The sequence below is a fragment of the Papio anubis genome, chromosome 15, assembly GCF_008728515.1.
Source record: "Papio anubis isolate 15944 chromosome 15, Panubis1.0, whole genome shotgun sequence".
Lineage (NCBI taxonomy): Eukaryota > Metazoa > Chordata > Mammalia > Primates > Cercopithecidae > Papio > Papio anubis.
The window spans coordinates 25,160,923-25,166,797 of record NC_044990.1 but is presented as its reverse complement, the minus strand read 5'-3'; positions in this window follow the sequence as shown (position 1 = coordinate 25,166,797).

Here is a 5,875-nt window from a genome sequence, read left to right as displayed (position 1 = left end):
TTGAGACACTTGCCTTTAGAGTCCTGGGTCACCATGTAAAAAATCTGACTGCCCTAAAGCTGCCATGTTGTTAGTGTCTGCTGGCGTCTGCTGCTTGGTGTGTGGGGAACAAAACCCACACATTTGGTCACAGAAGACTTCTTCTGTGTTAACAATTGCTGTGGTGTGAGAGTAGAGGAAAAATAGAGTTTTCCCTACCCACTATGTCATAAGAAGTGTTGCAGCTTCTGCCTGGGCTTCTTGCAATGCTTGACAGGGGGAAGCCAGACCTAATGTAGGAAGTCAAACTACCCTGAGACTACCATGCTGTGAGGAAACCCAAGCTAGCCAGGTAGAGAGAAGATGCTCCAGCAGCCTCCAGTTGTTCCCGCCATTCCAGCGCAAGAAGCAGATAGGGAACTGAAGAATCTATCAGCAACCCAACCTGCAACCATCTGACTGCAACTGGATGAAGAACCCCAAATGAGATGCACCAGCTAAGTCTGTCAGCCCCTGGACCCATGAGAGATAATAATAAATTACCACTTTAAGCCACTGAGCTCTGGTGTGGCTAGTTACAAAGCAGTAGGTAACTAGAACATCACTTCCCTCTAAAAAATATCTGTTTTATGATTTAATATTTAAAGCAGTATTTAATCCCTAAACTAAAAGGGCAAATTGCTTTATTTCAAGACTGTAAAACAATTTTATTTTAGGTTATGAAATAAATTAGTATGCAAACCCAAGGAAAATGTTTCTATGAATAGACTGAGTACATGTGTCTGTGAGAAAATCAAACTAAGAAATTTAAAAACAAATTTGCAATTAGGGGGAAAAGTACAAGAGAATAATGTTAGCAATTTAAACAATAATGTTTGCGTCCAGCTTTGTTGAATAACTCCAAAGGGATATTTTAAAATGTTGATTTCATAATCTGTCAAAATGTTAACCATTTAACAAATGGATAGCATCACTGTTTTATGCTAAGCTTTTGTTTCCTTTATGTTCTTTTATGGAAAGAAAATAAAAATTTACTTCTGCATTCTATAAACAATAAATAAATTTATTTCAATCCTGAAAACATGATAATTTTTAAACCTTTGTCTTAGTTATATTGGGCTGCTATACCAAAATACCTTAGACTAGATAATTTATAAACAACGGAAATTTACTGCTCACAGTTCTGGATGTTAGAAAGTCTCAGATCAAGGCATCAGCAGATTCAGTGTTGGTTAAGGCCTTCTTTTATAAGGGTGTTTATCCCATTCATGAGGGATCCACCATCATCACTTTATCACTTCTAAAAGGCCCCATCTCTTAACACCAACACATTAGAGATGAAATTTCCACATAGGAATTTTGGAGAGACACAAATACCCAGACCATAGTAACCTTTCACAAATTCTAAAGCCACTTGTGTGCCTACGATTTGCAAGTATTAGAGCTAGAATATGACTCAGCTCCTGCCTTTCAGAAACTTCCTTATATTCAAGATTGCAATGCAATCTCAGGTGCCACAATAGAGGTGTGGCTACATAAGGGCTAAAGGTGCACTGAAGAGTGCTTAGCTTTATCTAAGCAGTTCAAAAAGTTTCCCTGGGGAATGTGCATTTGAGCTGGGAAATGAAAAGCATGTAAGTTTGTAAGGTAAATTGTGCATGGTGACCGGTGTGTTGTGGGATAGGCAAAAGGAACAGCATGTGCAAATCATGATGGTATAAGAGTATGGGGTGTTTAGATTATGATTAGGAGGGAAGTAGCTCAACACAACTTCAGCATAGGATGGAATTATGAGGGAGCTACAGATCATGAACCTGGAGGGATAACTTGGTAGTGATGTCATCTTCATTTATAGTGCCTAGCATATAGCAAGTGTTTCTTAACAGTAATATTTTGAGCATGTGTGTGTACAGATGCAGCCATGTGCTGCATTACAATGTTTTGTTCAATAACTTATTATATACACTATAGTGGTCCCATAAGATTATAATACTGCATTTTTACTGTACCTTTTCTGTATTTAGCTGTGTTTAGATACACAAACACCATTGTGTAACAGTTGCCAACAGTATTTAGTACAGTAACATGCTGTACAGGTTTATAGCCTAGGAGCACAGGCTATACCATATAGCCTAGATGGGCAGTAGGCTATACCATCTAGGTTTGTGTAAGTATACCCTGTGATAGTCCCATAATGACAGAACCACCTATCAATGCATTTCTCAGAACATATCCCTGCATAAAGCAACTCATGACTGTAGGTAGGTAGGTAGATAGATAGATAGATAGATAGATAGATAGATAGATAGATCCATCTATCTGTCTATTGAGAGAGCGAGAGTGGGAGGGAAGATATGGGACAAAGAAAATGGAATTTCTAAATTGTTTTCATGTAGGGAGGCAAAGAGAGAGGGAAATTTGGGGTGACTTGTGGATATAATAGTCCTTGCAGTAAGGCCAAGATGGCATATCTGCAGGGGATTTCTACCTAACAGCTGATTCTTTATAACCAAGGAAGTTGTCCTAGTTCTCAGCCTAAAAAGATAATGATATAATATCTAGAGCGACTGACTTTTGGAGGATACATAAAACTCCAATTTTCTTCTAAATTCTTAGTTTCCTTTAGCAAAATCCCAGCCATGGTTATAATGGTAATCTCAGAGCTTTTTAGTTGCCTTATTGTCTATGAAATTGTTCATTTTACTTCACTCTCCATGTTTACAAGTAATTAGAGAAGCATGTTTAAGGTATGCTGGGGAATGTGTAAGTGACTAGGAGGCATTTTAGAAATGACCTAAAGAAACAGTTGGCATTATTGAGAAAAGGATCATGAAAGCATAGATAGTCTCACTAGCAAAATACTAACCTTACACCAAAGGAGATTTATGTGTATTAACCAAAAGTTCGTGAACTGGCCTTTTGTCAGTTTTCATATGTGCCAATGATTAACAGACGGTCAGAGTTCATTTTGGTTCTAATAAGCTACCAATGGAACTTTGAAAATTATGAATAAACTGACAAACTGTGGATCAACAAATACGTAGGATGTTAAGAAACTGTAAGAGTACTGTAATTGAGCAAAAGGTGATAAAAGAATAGGAGTCACTTTGAATAGGAAAAAATCTATAGTTTTAGTTCGCATACTAACAAAATTAACAATAATGGCTAACACAAAGGTCTAGCTCTGTGCAATCACACATTAACTCTTGATTTTTTTGAATGTGTGGTGAAAAAGAAATATAGCTTTTAGGATTTAAGAATAAAAAAAAAAGTTGACAGAATTGAGGCCAGATGCAGCTGGGTGCAGTGGCTCATGCCTATAATCCCAGCCCTTTGGGAGGCTGAAGCGGGAGGATCACTTGAGCTCAAGAGTTCAAGACCAATCTGGGCAACATAGCAAGACCTCATTTCTACTAAAAATACAAAAATTAGTTGGGCGTGCTAGCACACGCCTGTAGTGCCAGCTACTCAGGAGGCTGAGGCAGCAGGATAACTTAAGCCAGGAGTTTGAGGTTATAGTGAGCTATGAATGCAACATTGTACTCCAGCCTGGGTGACACCGCAAGACCCTATCTTAAATAAATAAATAAATAAATAAATAAATAAATAAATAAATAAAATTGAAATATGTGAAATTTGGACATTTGTCAATATGAGCATGAGCCTGAAAGGCTTGTTTGTACTTGTTGTATTGCACTCTGCAGTTAGAACTGAGATAACAAAGTCCAGATGGAACTGTGGCATAGGGCTACAAGATGAAACAGTGGCATAGGGACACAAATTTTCGGTACTTGGTTCAGTTCCCATGAGCCAAGGTGCGGTCCTCAGAGTACACATTCAGAAACTCAATTTTGTAAGGTGAATATTATACTCAGAGGTGGTAAGTCTTCGGGAAAATGTATCATCTCAGCTACACTCACCCGAGACTAAAGCATTTTTAACCTAAGTTCTGATTTATTAAATAACAATGGAGGCTATTCTTTTCCAAAATGTCACTAGATAAGAATAGAATCAAAATAAAGATAATTTTGAAAAATGTTTAGGCCAGTGGTTCTTAACTAGGGGCAATTTTGCAACCCTCCTGTCCCCCAACCCCTCCTTCCATGGACATTTGGCAATGTCTAGAGACGTTTTGGGTACCTAAGCTTGTTAGGGGTGATACCGGCATCTAGCTAGTGGAGGTCAGAGATGTTACTAAACATCCTACAATGCACAGGATAGGCCTCCACAACAAAGAATCATCTGGCCCCAAATGTCAATAGTGCCAAGGTTGAGAAACCCTGTACCACTCTGTGGAAAAGCTACAAGGACACTTCTCAAGTAGCATATTTGATACCCAAGAGATTATATTACTTCATATGTATGGTACCTTTTCTAGACTCTCCAAAACCATCTCTGCTATGGATTGAATGTTTGTGTCCCCCAGAATTCAAATATTGAACCCTAAATCCTTAATATGATGATATTTGGAGATGGAGACTTTGGGAGATAATTACACCATGATGGTGGAGTCCATGTGAATGGAACTGGTGGCCTTATAATAAGATGAAGGAACCAGAGCTCTCCTCACCCCACCCACCAACTGAGACTACATCAAGAAGGTATTCCTCTGCAAATGAGGAAAAGGGCTCTCAGCAGGAACAGAATTCATCAGTACCTTGATCTTGGACGTCCCAGACTTTTAGAATGGTGAGGAATAAATTTCTGTTAAGCTGGAACTGACTAAAACAATCTCTTTTCTTACAAGCTTCAAGTATATTTGACTTTTTCTCATTTTCATTGCATCCCTTTTATTGCCTCCTTAAGATTATATTCCTACTCATTTTAGTTCAAACCAAGAGTCCTAAATCCTCTCAGTCACACATTTACACATAATTTTTGGACTATTTCTTTGTGTACTTAATATTCATCCATTTTTACTGGTAGTGTTATTTTTTAAAATGTCAACCTTAATTTCTGATTTCAGCCTTCTTTGCTTCCATGTCCAAATAATAATAATAATTACATATATTCTTAATATTTTTAAGAAATCGACTTTTGTGGATCTATTAACATTTTATTTATGCTGGTAAAATAAATTTTAGTTCTGATTATTCTCACACTGCATTAACACAAGAACCCTTTAGAAAAGAACTTCACACTTGCAGTTCTTTGGCTAGTCTGCACCTCACAGCAGCCCACTTATTAGGTGAATTTATCATTTAATTAATTATTTCTCTTTGTTCAAACATCAGTTATAAAGAACTTGTAAACTTAGGTATTCATTTATTCTGTTTCAGTTTTGAAACTGAAGAAAATCCCCTTTTCAATTATTTATATTTAAAAATAGTAAAAAGAAAGTTTAAAACAATTTACTTCAATGCTTTCTCAAAATAAAAACATTATTTTGACTGAAAACCTTATTTTCAGTCTGAGTTCCAATTGATCCACAGGTTCAGTCCACAGGTTAATTTAGTCCAAAGATCACTATAGCAAAATGGGCCTGAGCCACACAATAGATTCTGGCAGGTAATCTCCTGTGTGGCAGCTCATCCACACTTAAGTCAGCTCCCATAGCTACACAATTTGTGGAGCCCAATTCCAAACACAAATGTGGGGCCTCGGTTCAACACTTATTGAGAGAAAATGTAGTGTCCTTCTGTTCTGGGGGCCCGGGTAATAGCACAGGTTGCAGGCCCTTGAGGCCAGCCCCAGCTATCAGATTGTGTATTTACAATGTCAGTCTAACCGTTGCTGAAAAATACTTAGCTCTGTTGTAGTCAGATTTAATTTCTCAAGAGGCAAAGTACACTCAACAGTTTGCTTAAATCAGAGAGACCAAAAGGAAAGATTTGCTGTCAATTAACAACTAGCAAATCTTAGTTCAACTTAATTTTTATTGAGGGAAGTGAGGGGT